This window comes from Somniosus microcephalus, unplaced genomic scaffold, assembly GCF_052327205.1.
Source record: "Somniosus microcephalus isolate GS21.2 unplaced genomic scaffold, FLI_Smic_1.0 unresolved_chr5, whole genome shotgun sequence".
Classification (NCBI taxonomy): Eukaryota; Metazoa; Chordata; class Chondrichthyes; order Squaliformes; family Somniosidae; genus Somniosus; species Somniosus microcephalus.
Window position 1 is genome coordinate 30592664 of NW_028225183.1, and position 15709 is coordinate 30608372.

The window sequence follows — 15709 nt, forward strand, 5'->3', positions numbered from 1 at the left end:
CCAACTTTCTTTTACAATAAAACATTTACTTTCCTAGCTATCAATAGTTCAGAAGAAAATGACCAATTTCATGTCAAATCAATTTACCCTTCAATCTTTATTCTTAATTCTTCAAAACTCACAAAGTAACTTGGACAAAAAGAACAAAGTAATACCACATTACTGTTAGAATACAGCAGGGCCAGGCACTAGTTATCCACTCAGTGACTGCCCGGAGTACAGAGTGAGATCAGAGGCTGAAAATTACTTACCAGAAGTGTGGAATATGAACAGCAAAAAAAAATTCAGTACACATTAAATAACAACATGTAAAATAAATTGAAGGTTGTTCTCATTGGTTGGCTAAAATTTGCTGTTACAGATCCCCCAACAGATACAACAAAAACAACTTTCTGTCAATACATTGCAAATCGATGTAGGATCAGGAAGTTCTGTGACAGTTCAGGGACGGGAATCTACTTCTTACACTTATTGCTGCCAACAAACTGCAGCTGTCAATCTTCGGCACTAAGCTCTGGGATCCACCCCTATACATTACTGGCTCTCTACCGCACCTTTGTTCTGTAACTTCCTGTGAAGCACCTTGGGATCTTTTACTCCGTTAAAGACGCTGTATAAATGTAAGATGTTTTTGCTGAGAGGCTGAGATGAGGTGGACCCAATGGAAGGAATCTCGTGAGGAGCACAATAAGCAGCACAGACTAGTTGGGCCGAATATCCGGTTTCAGTGCTGCTTAATCTTTTAATATAAGCACCAGAACTACCGCTCAGCTCTGCGTGCCTTCCTATTGACGTTGCTCTTACTCTGGAAGCTGCAAATGAAATGATGCACTATATATGCAAAAAGCTAGTGGTCCTGTCCCGAAAGACAAGGTGAGAACTCTCAGTCAGAAATGCTGCTGCATTCTAAAAAAAAGTGCTTGCCCCGCCGATGGTTCTATTTTCAGATCACCAGCGATTCCTGATGTAATACAGTTGATGGCATTCTGGGGTAAGTATTAGATTTATGGGCTGGAAACATTGGGACCCGAATCTGGGCTGCGCTCAGTTGTTCTGCTTCTTAATTAATTGAATAATTGAGGCAACCGGATATTTCCCCGCACTCTTCAACTGCTCTCTGAATTTGGACTGGGTCACCCCATAAATAAATGTGTTTGTGCAGCAACTTAAATTCTGCAGCATATATCCGACTTCAGTAAAGATAGATATAGAATCATTGTGATAATTGGAATCTACACCTCTAATGTAATAGTATATGAAATATATTACATATACCGACCACAGAAGTATGAAGCTGCCAGATATGGTGAAGAGTAAAATCACAGACTTCCTTCTGCTCTCCATCTCTGGGTCATTGCGATTCTCTCCCTTGCTCTCACCCCTCAGTACCTTACGGACTCGACTGGCCACTAAAATGTGTCTGACTGTCAGAGCGTTGAGCAACAAAATGAAAGCGAATGGGAGCAATGGAGTTAAAATTGTGTCAAGCCAGTCATATTCGACCCAACCGGGCTCAGAATAATAGCTTGGTTTTACGTAACAGTCCCATGGCACATTGTCGATTATCTCTCCTGGTTTAAATATAAAGTAGAAGGGAACGTTTTTTAAACAGAGCAGAATGCATGTTGTTGCCAGAACCACAGTCGCAGTTTTCTCAGTGCAAAATTTTGTTTTCAGATTCTGGCAACAAATGGCCACAAATCGATCGAAGGTGAAAGTGACGGTGAACCAGACAGAACAGTCTGTGGCTGCACCGACCAGGACAGTGCGAACACTACACACAGGAGTGATGTCCAGGAAACACATTGGGAAATAATATCAATTGATCTGGTTCATTATGACCTCAGTGATGATGACCAGTAGATCTGCCGCTGCCATCGCCACCAGATAGCGAGTGGTGCAGGTGGAGAGCCCACAATTTCCCCGGGACAGGATCACAATCGCCACTAAATTAACTGAAAAAAAGAGCAGGGAAAAGAGAATGCAAACTACTGATCAAACATTCTCCGTATCTGGGCCCAGAGAATATGGGCCGTATTTTATAACCAAGAACGGGTTGTTTTTTAGTCGGGTCAGAGATTATCAGGTTTAAATCTCCATCCGACCACAGCCCGCCTCCAGACCACCTGCTTCCGAGTTTAACAGATAAATCGGACCACCATCCTGGCTCGTGATTGGACCGCCCCCGGATTTGCAGAACCCTTCCCGTGTTCGGGGATCAGATCACACCCTGGTATTGGACAGCCATCACCCCCCGGGGCCGGGGGATCGGAAAAAAACCCAGGATCGGCCACCCAGCATCTCAGGGCCATGGACTTGGTCCTGCGATCTTCTCCAGATTCCTCCCCCCCCGACTGAAACCCAAGCTGGCCAATCCTGCTGACTTCATGCAGGGAAGCTGTCAACGACAAAACTATACCCAGCCTACCGAACCCGCCTGGTCGATATCAAAAGCACAATATTAAGAATGCTGTAACTCTGATAAATACAGATAATGATGTGGACACACATCAAGTCAGGCATCATCTGTGGAGAGAGAAACAGTGTTAACATTTAAGTTCGACTATCTTTCATCAGAACTGAAACATATTAGATATTAACAGTTTTAAAGCAATGATAGAGCCAGAGAAAAGTAGGGGAGGGGAGGAAAGAACAATTGAGAGGTCTATGCTCGGGTGGAGGGCAGAAATGATCCAGGAATAAAATGGATAATTGGTCAAGGGAGATAGGACAATTAAAGAAATAAAAGATTGGAACAGATCAGGAATAAATGGCTGTAGCAGAATAACAGAGGGGGAGGCAAGGACGGAAAATCTGTAAAAGAGGAGAAGGTTCCAGAGACCAGGGAATCTGGCAGAGAATGGTGGGTGGACCTCAGATATACGCACCAGCCTTCATCCTGCCCAAGACTGGTGTGCCCGCACTCTTCCAGCCACCACATCAAGCTCACGGCTAGCTGGTCAGAGACAAGGGCTACCTACTCTCCATCTGGTTCATGACTCCCCCCTGCAGACCCAACGCCCCTGCCCAGCAGTCATATAATGAGCGCCATGCTGCCACAAGGAACATTATCGAGCAGACCATCTGCATGCTGATGCAACAGATCCACTGCCTTGACCGATCGGGAGGAGCCCTCCAGTATTTGCTGGAGCGGGTGTCACATTTCCTGATGTTTGCTGCATGCGCCACAACTTGGGAGCCCAGCCCTTGCCACCTGGGATTACGGGAGCACCTCAGGAGGAGGAAGAGGGTGAGGAGGATGTGGAGGAGGAGTTCGAGGAGGAAGAGGAGGATGAGGACCACGAGGAGGTAGACGAGGAGGAGGAGCAACAGGAGAGAGGGAGGAGACATCCACTCTATCAGCCTATCAGAAGGGCGGTCCGTGACCAACTCAAATAACTGACATACGAATGAAGTATACCACAGATCTCCATTGCTCACCACATCACCATCTTTACTTCAGGCCATATCACAGCGCAAAGAAGAAGTGAGAGACACCACTCAAGGATCAAAAGTTAATGAATAAATTTATGAATAATCAGTGAACACATACTTAATAAAAATGAATCAACTATTCACGCCTGTGCAGTCGCTGGGTGCTTCTCGTTACTGTGTATTTGCCCACGCCAGTGCTCCTACGATGTTTTGACCTAGTGGCTGCAGCAGGACTGGTGGAAGGCTGCTGAGTTTCCCTGCGGGATACTTAAGATGGTCTTGAAGAGCGACTCAACCAGCTCTGGGCCTGGAAGGGCCAGCTAGAGACTGCACCACCTCAGCACGGGCGGCAGTTGTCTGGGCTGGCTGGATGACAGGCAAAGGCTTAGTGGCATTTGTGGGAGCAGGAATGTTGTGATTCTGGAGAAGACAGCAGGTTCCTGCTCCACTGATGCACTGACACTCTCCCGGGGCAGCACCACATCATCCCAAGAAATCTGTTGGAACACAGATTGTTGACCTGCTGAGATATCGTGAAAGCTCTGGTCGACAGTGATAGACTCAGCCACGATGGCAGCTGTCAGAGCTGAGACTGCATGGCACCTGTCTGAGTTTGGATACCACCAAGAAAACACTGCATTACAGCACTAAACGTTGTGTCACTTCTGCCTGTGCTGCAATGGAAGCTGCCAGCTTGCCATTCACAGGCGTCTTCGGGTCTGGGACTCAAGGTCTCTCTGGGAATCTACCATTCCTTGCAGACTGGAAATGATGGGATACAAGGTGTGTGCAAAGCATTGTGCAAGTTGGTGGGCGGACTCCTCCAAGCTCTTTATCATTGCCGATGTGATTTCGGGCAACCTTGCTATTGCACCTATCATCTCCCTGTGCATGCCCATCACCATTCTTCTAGCAGCCTCACCATCGAGGTCCTGATCTGAGTCCTGTGCAGCCGAACTCCCAGTCGAACTCGCCCTCCTGGGAGATGGGCCCCGAGCTACCCTTTCCCCCATGCCTTGCTGCAGCCCACTCGTCACCGGTGACTTCCCTTCTGCAGATCCGGCGACTATACTAGCCTGTAAAGAAGGAGTAGTGCCAGTGTCTGAGCTGGTGCCTGAGGGAGAGAGAGGCAATGACTCGGTGTGTTCTTCCTCCTCCTCTTCTTCCACCTCGCTCTGTATAGTGCCCTCAGGGACAGGCTGCTCAGCTGCTTGCTCATTACTTTAAATCTTACTGGCACAAGAGTCATGCTAAGGTGAGGGGAGGGGACAGAAGGGGAGAAATGCATGCATACAGTCTGATTAGGGGGAATGTGTGAATGGCTTGTGGCGTGAGGGGGAAGAGGGATGTTGGAAGAAGGATTAGGATAGAATATACCGTTGTTGTACCCAAGGGGGTCAACGTCGCCGGTGGCCACGGCATCCACCACCTGGCGCCCAATAATCTGCAGCACTCGTTTCTCCAGCGCAGACAGTGGTTAGGTGTCGACTTGGACACCGCATGCGCGCTACTGCCCCCTCCTGTTCTGAACGACCTTGGAAAGGAAGGAAAGGAAAGGAAAGTGTGTGAGTGATTGTGGAACAATGTGATTGGCTGATGTGCTTGCCATCGGTGTATAGGTGTCTTTGTGTGCAAGGTGTGAGATGTGGCTGTGAGTGTTGGTAGATAGATTTTGTTGGTGGTTGAGTGCTGCGGGTGTGGTGCTTTTCGTGGAGTGTGAAGATTGGTTCAGATGGCGGTACATAGATTTGTAGAAGCATTCACTCACCTTGTCCACCCAAGTGAAGTCGCTAAATTTCTTCCTGCACTTTGTGCGGATCCAGGGGATGACAGTTCTGCCCAAGACGTGCTGCGCTACTTCCCTACCCATGGTGCAGAAGGCTTCTGGCGAGGGCCTTCTGCCACTTGCTGGGTAGTGCACCGCCATCCATCTCTCCACAGCGAACACCAATGCCTCCAATGTTTAATCGCAGAATCTGGGGCATGGATCTGCAATGACTACAGCTGCTTTAGTCCTCCAGCTCCTTTTCCTTGACCTGCTGAAGCTTGCTGAGGCAGCTGCACAGCCAGCCATGCTGAGAATGAAGTTCTGCAGCATCAATGATCCTTCCCTTCCAGAACAAGAAAAAGCCTGCGGCAATCATTAGAGTGCTACTGATATTGGTCCACCCTTTGAGTGTAACGCCAATGAGCTTGTGGTTAAAAACTTGAAATAGATTTCCAATCATTTATTTGAGCATTGTGCATGAATGTTGCATGCTCGCTAAAGCATTAGTGCCTGACACTAATTCTCCAACTTTTCTAATGCTACAGCCCATTCCTAGGCTATGATGAATTTCTAGCCCTCTGAATCATAGATAAGAACTGATCTGTCAAACATTAATCAGTTTCCGAAGTGCAATAATCAAAAACCACAGCCTAATATTCATCCTGACGAGTAGACAGATAATGAAATTCAGCACTCATGACCCACAGGCTTACAGGAACGTGTTGGGGGAAGGGGAATATTCAGCACTAAAACAACTGAAGTGCTTACAGTAACTACTCTTAGTGTAAGAAAAGTATTTAAACCTGTTTCTGTTCTTGCAGCTCAATATCAATGCATTTCACTTCATACGCGTTTTTAAAACATCTTTACCCAAAAGCAAAAATATTCTCTTTCGCCATCAATTTCGAACATAGGATTTAGGAGCAGGAGTCGGCCACTCGGCCCTTCGAGCCTGCTGCGCCATTAAATAAGATCATGGCTCATCCGATTAGTCCACATTCCCGCACACCCCCGATAACCTTTCGCCCCCTTGCTAACCGAGAATCTATTTACCTCTGCCTTAAAAATATTCAAAGACTCTGCATCCACCGCCCTTTGAGAGAAAACATTTCTCCTCATTTCCATCTCAAATGGGTGACCCCTTATTTTTTAAATAGTGACCCCTAGTTCTAGATTCTCGCAGAAGAGGAAACACCCTCGCCACATCCACCCTGTCCAGACCCCTCAGGATCGTATATGTTTCAATCAAGTCACCTCTTACTTTTCTGAACTCCACCGGATACAAGCGAAGACTGCACAAACTTTTCTCATAAGACAACCCATTACATTCCAGGTTTTCGTCTAGCAAACCTTCTCTGAACTGCTTCCAACGCATTTACATCCTTCCTTAAATAAGGAGACCAATACTGTACACAGTCCTCCAGGTGTGGTCTCACCAATGCCCTGTGTAACTGTAGCATAACCTCCCTACTTTTGTATTCAATTCACAGAATCACAGAAACCTCACAGTGCAGATAGAGGCCATTTCGGCCCATCGAGCCTGCACCGACACATATCCCACCCGATCCCCGTAACCCCTGCACCAATACATATCCCACCCTATCCCAATAACCCCACGTATTTAATCCCCCTAACACTAAGGGTCAATTTTTATCATAGCCAATCATCCTAACCCGCACATCTTTGGACTGTGGGAGGAAACCGGAGCAACCGGAGAAAACCCACGCAAACAAGGGGAGAATGTGCAAACTCCACACAGACAGTCACCCGAGGCCGGAGTCCAACCCGGGTCTCTGGCGCTGTGAGGCAACAGTGCTAACCACTATGCCACCGTGCTGCCCTCGCAATAAATTATAACATTCTATTAGCTTGCCTAATTACTTGCTGCACCTTTTGCGCTTCATGGACTAGGACATCCAAATCCCTCTGCATCTCAGAGCTCTGAAATCTCTCACCATCTAGATATTATGCTTCTTTTTTATTCTTCCTGCCAAAATGAACAACTTCACATTTTCCCACATTATGCTCCATTTGCCAGATCTTTGCCCTCTCACTTATCCTATCTATATCCCTTTATGGCCTTCTAATGTCCTCTTCACAATGTATCGTCATACCTAACTTTGTGGCATTCGCAAATTTAGCAACAATACGATCGGTCCCTTCATCCAAGTCATTTATACAAATGTACAATATTGAAGCCCAGCACTGATCCCTGTGGCACACCACTGGTTACATCTTGCCAATCAGAAAATGACCCATTTATGCCTACTCGCTGTTTCCAGTTAGCTAGCCAATCTTGTATCCATGCCAATATGTTACCCCCTACAATATGAGCTTTTCTTTTCTGCAATAACCTTTGATGTGGCACCTTAACAAATGCCTTCTGGAAATCTAAGGACAGTACATCCACAGTTTCCCCTTTATCCACAGCACATGTTACTTCCTCAAACAACTCCAATAAATTTGTTAAACATGATTTCCCTTGCACAAAACCATGTTGACTATGCCTGATTACTTTGAACTTTTCGAAGTGCCCTGCTACAACACCTTTAATAATCGTTTCTAACATCTTTCCTATGACAGATGGTAAGCTAGCTGGCCTGTAGTTTCCTGCTTTCAGTCTCCCTTCCATTTTGAATAAAGTTACATTCGCTATTTCCCAATCTAATGGAACCTTCCCCGAATCTAGGGAAATTAAAAAAATTAAACGCAACGCATCAACTATCTCACTAGCCACTTCTTTTAAGTCCCTAGGATGAAGTCAATCAGGCCCGCGGACTTGATAGACCGCATCTCCAACAATTTGCTCAGTACCACTTCCCTGGTGATTATAATTATCTTGATTTCCTCCCTCCCTTCCATTTCCTGATTTCAGCTATTTCTGGGATTTTAGTTGTATCCGCTATAGTGGAGACCGATGCAAAATAACTGTTCAATTCAACAGCCATCTCCTTATTATCCATTATTAATTCCCCAGCCTCACTTTTTATAGGACCAATGCTAACTTTGTTAAATATTTTCTTTTATAAATATCTATAAAAACTTCTACTATCTGTTTTTATATTTCTAGCTGGCTTTCACTCGTACACTAATTTTTCTCTCCTTATTAATCTTTTAGTCATTCTTTGCAGTTTTTTACATTCTGTCCAATCCTGCCACCCATCTTTGCGCAAGTTTCAGCTTTTTCTTTAAGTTTAATATTGTCTTAAAATTTTTAGTTAACCACGGATGGTGGTTCCTCCCCTTGATATTTTCCTTTCTCGGTCGATTGCATATATTGTGTGTATTTTGAAACATCCCCTTAATTGTCTGCCACTACAATTCTATTGATCTATCCCTTAACCTAATTTGCCAGTTCACTTTAACTAGCTCTGCTTTCATGCAGTCTTAAATGTCCTTATGTAAGCTTAAATTACAAGTCTTGGACCCACTCTTCTCTCTGTCAAACTGATTGTAAAATTCAATCATATTATGATCGCTGCTACCTAGGGGCGCCTTCGCTATGAGGTCATTGATTAATACTATCTCCTTGCAGAACACCAGGTCTAATTTAGCCTGCTCTCTGGTTGGCTCCAGAACGTGATTTTGTAAGAAACTATCCAGAAAACATTCCAAGAAATCTTCATCGATGCTAACTTTGCCCGTCTGATTTTTCCAGTCTATATGCAGTTTAAAATCCCCTGATTATTGCTGAACCCTTCTGAGAAGCTCCCATTATTTCTTCCTTTATACTCCATCCTACCATGTGGTTACTGTTAGCTGGCCGGTACACCACTCCCACAAGTGACTTCTTGCATTTATCAGTTCTCATCTCTATCCAAACCGCTTCTACATCCTGGTTTCCTGAACTTAAGTCATCACTCTCTATAGTGCTAATACCATCATTAATTAACAGATCCACCCTTCCAACTTTTACCACCTTCCTGGCCTTCCTAAATATCATGTACACTTCAATATTCAGGTCCCAATCTACATAACCCTGCAGCCATGTTTCTGTAATGGCTATCAAATCAGATTTATTTATTTCTATTTGCGCTTTCAGTTCATCTGCTTTGTTTCGCATGCTAATTCCGTTCAGATGCAGTGCCTTTAGTTTTGTCTTTATATTACTTTTGTAACCTCTAGCCTTATCTGTTGATTTACTCTTAGCTTTGTACTCTCTATAATTTCTGTCACTGTCTGTTTAACATTTTCCACGTTAATATCTTTTTCTATTGCCTTGTCTCTAATCTTTAAATTACAACATCTTCCCTAATTTGATCCCATGCCCCCAATATTTAGTTTAAAGCCCTCGCCACTACCCTAATTATACGACTCGCCAGAACACTGGTCCAAGCACAGTGCAGGTGATGACCGACCCAAATATAGATATCCTACTTTCCCCACTACTGGTGCCAGTGCCCTAGGAATTGAAACCAATTTCTCCCACACCAGGCTTTCAGCCACGCATTCATCACTCTTATTTTATTTACGCTATGGCAATTTGCTCGTGGCTCGGGTAATAATGCAGATATTGTTAACCTTGATGTTCTGCTTTTTAGCTTAACCCCTAGCTGCTCATACTCTCTCAGCAGAACCTCTTTCCTAGTACTACCTATATCGTTGGCACCTACCTTGACCACGACCACTGGCTCCTCCCCCTCACTCTGCAAGTTCCTGTCCAGCCCAGAGCAGATGTCCCGAACCCTGTCACCGGGCAGGCAACACAGCTGTCTGTAATCTCACTCTTGGCCGCAGCGAACTGTTTTTATTCCCTGACTATGCTGTCCCAAATTACTGCTACATTCCTATTAACTACCCCCGCTTGAACGGCTTCCTGTATCTCGGTGCCATGGTCAGTTTGCTCATCCATCCTGCAGCCACCACTTTCATCCATACTTTTCGCAAGAAGCTCAAACCTGTTGGACAATTGCAAAGGCTGAGGCTCCTGCACGTCCTGGATCCCCATACCTGCCTCACTCGCAGTCACATACTCATGCCCTGGACCACTGACCAAATCAGAAGACACTATCCTAAGGGGTGTGACTGCCTCCTGGAATAAAGTGGCCAGATAACTTTCCCCCTCCCTGATGCATCGCAGTTTCCGCAGCTCGGCCTCCAGCTCATCAACTCTGAGCCGAAGCTCCTCGAGCCGCAGACACTTACCGCAGATGTGCTCATCCTGGATCACGCATCCAGTAGCTCCCACGTACTGCAGTCGCCACACATCAACTGCCCTGCATTAATTATAGAGGTTTAATTACTTTATTTTTATTAATTAATAAACGATACTACTTTTAATAAGATTTGTTACTGATACAAATTAGTACTATTGAAACCTTACAATTACTAATAAATGTTCTTGGCTTTAAATGATAAGGGCAGTGAGCAAAATACTCACCAACCAATCCCTTAACCTTTTTCCTGTGATGTCACCTTTTATTTTTCTCCAAATGCGGGGAGCGGGAGCGGGGTGGTGCCACTGAGCCGAACGTCCGCTGGTTCTCCGTACCCTCTTGTAAAGCTTTGTAACTCCTGCTCTCCTGGAAGCTGACAAAGATAGAAAAAGAAAGTAACAGCTCCCTCCCCGAACTCCCTCTCTCACCAAACTCGCAGCTCTACACTCTGTTCCGAGCTGCACTTCATAAAACAAATGGAGGGGAGAAATCAGTCACCTAAAATAGTGATTACAAAGTCGAACTGAATTCTTCCACGCCAGTTAGTGATCTACACTCAGTAAAATTCTACAGTGAGAGATACTCCAAGTAATACATATTCACTGGGGTCAGGTGTTCCACTCCGGTTAGTGACCCACACTCAGTAAAAGTCTACAGTGAGAGGTACTCCAAGTAATCCATAGTCACTGGGGTCAGGTGTTCCACTCTGGTTAGTGACCCACACTCAGTAAAATTCTACAGTGAGAGATACTCCAAGTAATCCATAGTCACTGGGGTCAGGTGTTCCACTCCAGTTAGTGACCCACACTCAGTAAAATTCTACAGTGAGAGATACTCCAAGTAATCCATAGTCACTGGGGTCAGGTGTTCCACTCTGGTTAGTGACCCACACTCAGTAAAATTCTACAGTGAGAGATACTCCAAGTAATACATAGTCACTGGGGTCAGGTGTTCCACTCTGGTTGGTGACCCACACTTAGTACAATTTTACAGGGACAGACCATTGCACTAACACCTTTTCTCAGAGACATTTCCCGGAATGAGCACTGATTTAACTGTACATCATATTCCACTAACGGCAATAACTTGATCATTCAGAGAGCCTGTGAGCTACAAACAGGTATATTTTCAGTTCAGGAAATGGCATTAAACAGGTTGTGTCAAGACACTAGACTTAACGAAATTACCAAACACTGATCGCAGGTCTGTAAAACTATGTCCACTAGACGAGCATGTAACATTATCAGCCAGAGAGCTAAAGCAGAGAACAGCTCACATACAGATTTACACAACTTCAATGGTTATTATCACTTACCAGGAACTCCAATGACGGCAAGGATCATGTAATATATTTTCTGGACACTCTCAAATGTGTGATACATTTTCTGTGTGAAGCGATGTGTCCGTGCTGCAGGCAATCTCTCTGAATTATACTCTGAGCCGAATCCCACAGCCTTTCATTTATACCCTGCGCGATCTCCACGGGGAGATTGAGGTTGCAACATTGTTAAAAGGTTGAACAAACAAGTTACGACAGCCAAGTTAATTCCCTGTTATAATGGAATATATTTAGCGCTGAGTTTTAAATTGAAAACCCCAAAGACTTGAGAATTCTGATCATATTAATTAACCAATGGAAATTGCAAGCTGTGTTCTCCCAGCACTAGGTTTGTTGTTTCAAACACCTTCAGTGCATCTCATATCTCATATTGTTTCTGTGATGTCCTTCATGCTGTTGTGCTCATTCAGTAATCAAACTGCAAATGCTAGAGTGCCCTCTCAGTGCAGCACTCTGGGCTGGGGCTGCGCTCTTAATTTTCCCATGTCCTAAACGACCAGTACCTCTCAAACCAATATATACGCTAAAGCTAATGAATCTATTAAACCAAATAAAAATAAAATATCTAATAAAGCGCATCAAACTAATACAGCCCCTCAAGCTATTACAGCCTCTCAAACTAATACAGTACGCTAATATAATAAAGCACCACAAACTAAGACAGCCTCTGAAACTAATAAAGGATCTGAAACTAATATAGACCCTCAAACTAATACAGACCCTCAAACTAATACAGCCCCTCAAACTAATAAAGCCCCTCAAAATAATACAGCCCCTCAAACCAATACAGCCCCTCAAACCAATACAGCACCTCAAACTAATACAGCCCCTCAAACTAATAAAACCCCTCAAAATAGTACAGCCCCTCAAACCAATACAGCCCCTCAAACCAATACAGCACCTCAAACTAATACAGCCCCTCAAACTAATAAAGTCCCTCAAACTAATACAGCCCCTCAAACTAATAAAGTCCCTCAAACTAATACAGCCCCTCAAACGAATACAGCCCCTCAAACGAATACAGCCCCTCAAACGAATACAGCCCCTCAAACTAATACAGCCCCTCAAACTAATAAAACCCCTCAAAATAATACAGCCCCTCAAACCAATACAGCCCCTCAAACCAATACAGCACCTCAAACTAATACAGCCCCTCAAACTAATACAGCCCCTCAAACTAATACAGCACCTCAAACTAATACAGCCCCTCAAACTAATAAAGTCCCTCAAACTAATACAGCCCCTCAAACTAATAAAGTCCCTCAAACTAATACAGCCCCTCAAACGAATACAGCCCCTCAAACGAATACAGCCCCTCAAAAGAATACAGCCCCTCAAACGAATACAGCCCCTCAAACGAATACAGCCGCTCAAACTAATAGAGAACCTCAAACTAATAGAGAACCTCAAACTAATAGAGAACCTCAAACTAATAGAGAACCTCAAACTAATAGAGAACCTCAAACTAATAGAGAACCTCAAACTAATGGAGAAGCTCAAACTAATGCAGCACCGCAACCCAATGTAGCACATGAAATTAATACAGCACCTCAAACCAATACAGATCAACACCATCCAGTTAAAAGGATCCTGATTGATAAGCATGCAATTCACCACCTTAATCATTCAACGTGGCTGCAATTTGGCTGTGGGGTAATGTAGCTATTGGTTATGATACTGGATTGGTAATCCCGAGGCCTGACTAATGATCCGGAGACATGAGTTCAGATCTCCACCACGGCATCTGGGGAATTTGAATGAAGTGAATGAATATAAAAAATGCATACTATCTACAAGCTTCACTGCAGCAACTCGTCAAGGCTTCTTCCACTGCATCTCCCAAGCCAAAACCTCTACCACCTTGGCAGACAATGGCAGCAGACGCATGGGAGAACCACCTCCAATTTCCCATCCAAGTCACATAACATCCTGACTTGGAAATATCGCCATTGACTCATTGCCGCTGTGCCAAAATCCTGCTACTCCCTGCCTAACGGCACTGTGGGAGTACATTCACAACACCGATTGCAGCAGTCCAGGATGTTAGCTCACCACCACCTTCTCAAGGGCAATTGAGGAGTGGCAATAAAGGATTGTCTTCCCAGCGACATCCACAACTCATTGAGGTATAGCTTAAATAACTCGATCAATTAAATAAAACTGGCCACTTCACATCAACAAAATTGAACAGAAACTGGCCGCACGAGCAGATTCTAACCAATCACCCTGTAACTGACCAAATGACAACTACCTGATCGTTCACCAATAAACTAAACAAAATAACCACAGTCTGACTGAAATCGTAGAAACTCTCCACAAGAAAACAATCTGACCGATATCCCAGAAACTGTTCAACTGACCAAGATTTGGTCCTGTGTAAAGAGACATGATTAATTAAAAATGTCCTAGTAAAGGACCCCTTGGAATGAGTGACCATAACATGGTTGAATTCCATATTCAAGTAGAGGGTGAGAAGGTTGGATCTCAAACAAGCGTGCTGAGCTTGAATAAAGGAGACTATGAAGGTATGAGAGCGGAATTGATTAGAGTGGACTGGGAAAATAGATTAGAGGGTAAGACGGTACATGATCAGTGGTGTACATTTAAGGAGTTACTTTACAACTTGCAAAAAAAATATATTCCACTGAGGAAAACAGGGTGTAAAAGAAAAGATCGCCATCTGTGGCTAAGTAAAGTAATTAAGGATAGTATCCGACTAAAAACAAGGGCATATAAGGTAGCCAAATCTAGTTGGAGGATAGAAGATTGTGAAGTCTTTAAAAGGCAGCAAAAAATAACTAAAAGATTGATTAAGAAAGGGAAAATAGATTATGAAAGTAAATTAGCAAAAAATATAAAAACAGATAACAAAAGTTTCTATAGTTATATTAAAAGAAACAGTGTGGCTAAAGTAAATGTTGGTCCCTTAGAGGATGAGACCGGGAAATTAATGGTGGGAAACATGGAGATGGCAAAAACGTTGTACAAATATTTTGTATCAGTCTTTACGGTAGAGGATACAAAAAATATCCCAACACTGGACAAACAGGGGGCTCGAGGGGGAGAGGAGCTACATACGATTAAAATCACTAAGGAAGTGGTACTTGCTAAAATAATGGGACTCAAGCCGGAGAAATCCCCTGGACCTGATGGCTTACATCCTAGGGTCTTGATGGAAGTGGCGGTAGGGATTGTGGATGCATTGGTAATAATTTTCCAAAACTCCCTGGACACAGCAAAGGTCCCGGCAGATCGGAAAACTGCTAATGTAACTCCCTTATTTAAAAAGGGTAGTAGGCAGAAAGCTGGAAACTATAGACCTGTTAGCCTAACATCTGTGGTTGGTAAAATGTTAGAGTCCATTATTAAGGAGACAGTAACGGGACATTTGGATAAACATAATTTAATAGGACAAAATCAGCATGGTTTCAAGAAGGGGAAGTCATGTTTGACAAATTTGCTTGAGTTCTTTGAGGAAGTAACATACAGGGTGGATAAAGGAGAACCAGTGGACGTAGTTTATTTAGACTTCCAAAAGGAATTTGACAAGGTGCTAAACAAAAGATTATTGCTCAAGATAAAAAATCACGGGATTGGGGGTAATATTCTGGCGTGGGTGGAGGACTGAAAGCAGAGAGTTGGGATAAATGGTTCATTCTCAGACTGGCAATCAGTAACTAGTGGTGTTCCGCAGGGGTCAGTGCTGTGTCCTCAACTCTTTACAATCTATATTAACGATTTGGAGGAGGGGACCGAGTTTAACGTATCAAAGTTTGCAGATGATACAAAGATGGGAGGGAAAGTACTGAGTGAGGAAGACATAAAAAACCTGCAAAGTGTCATAGACAGGCTAAGTAAGTGGGCAGAGATTTGGCAGATGGAATACAATACTGGAAAGTGTGAGGTTATGCACTTTGGCAGGAAAAATCATAGAGCAAGTTATTATCTTAATGGCAAGAAACTGGAAAGTACTGTAGTACAAAGGGATCTGGGAGTCCTGGTGCACGAAAC

General features: G+C 44.1%; 1 pseudogene; it reads right to left on the minus strand.

The window, feature by feature from the left end:
- Nucleotides 1-1044: 1044 nt before the first annotated feature.
- LOC147087783 (putative G protein-coupled receptor 139) lies at nt 1045-12459 on the minus strand (annotated as a pseudogene).
- Nucleotides 12460-15709: the final 3250 nt, after the last annotated feature.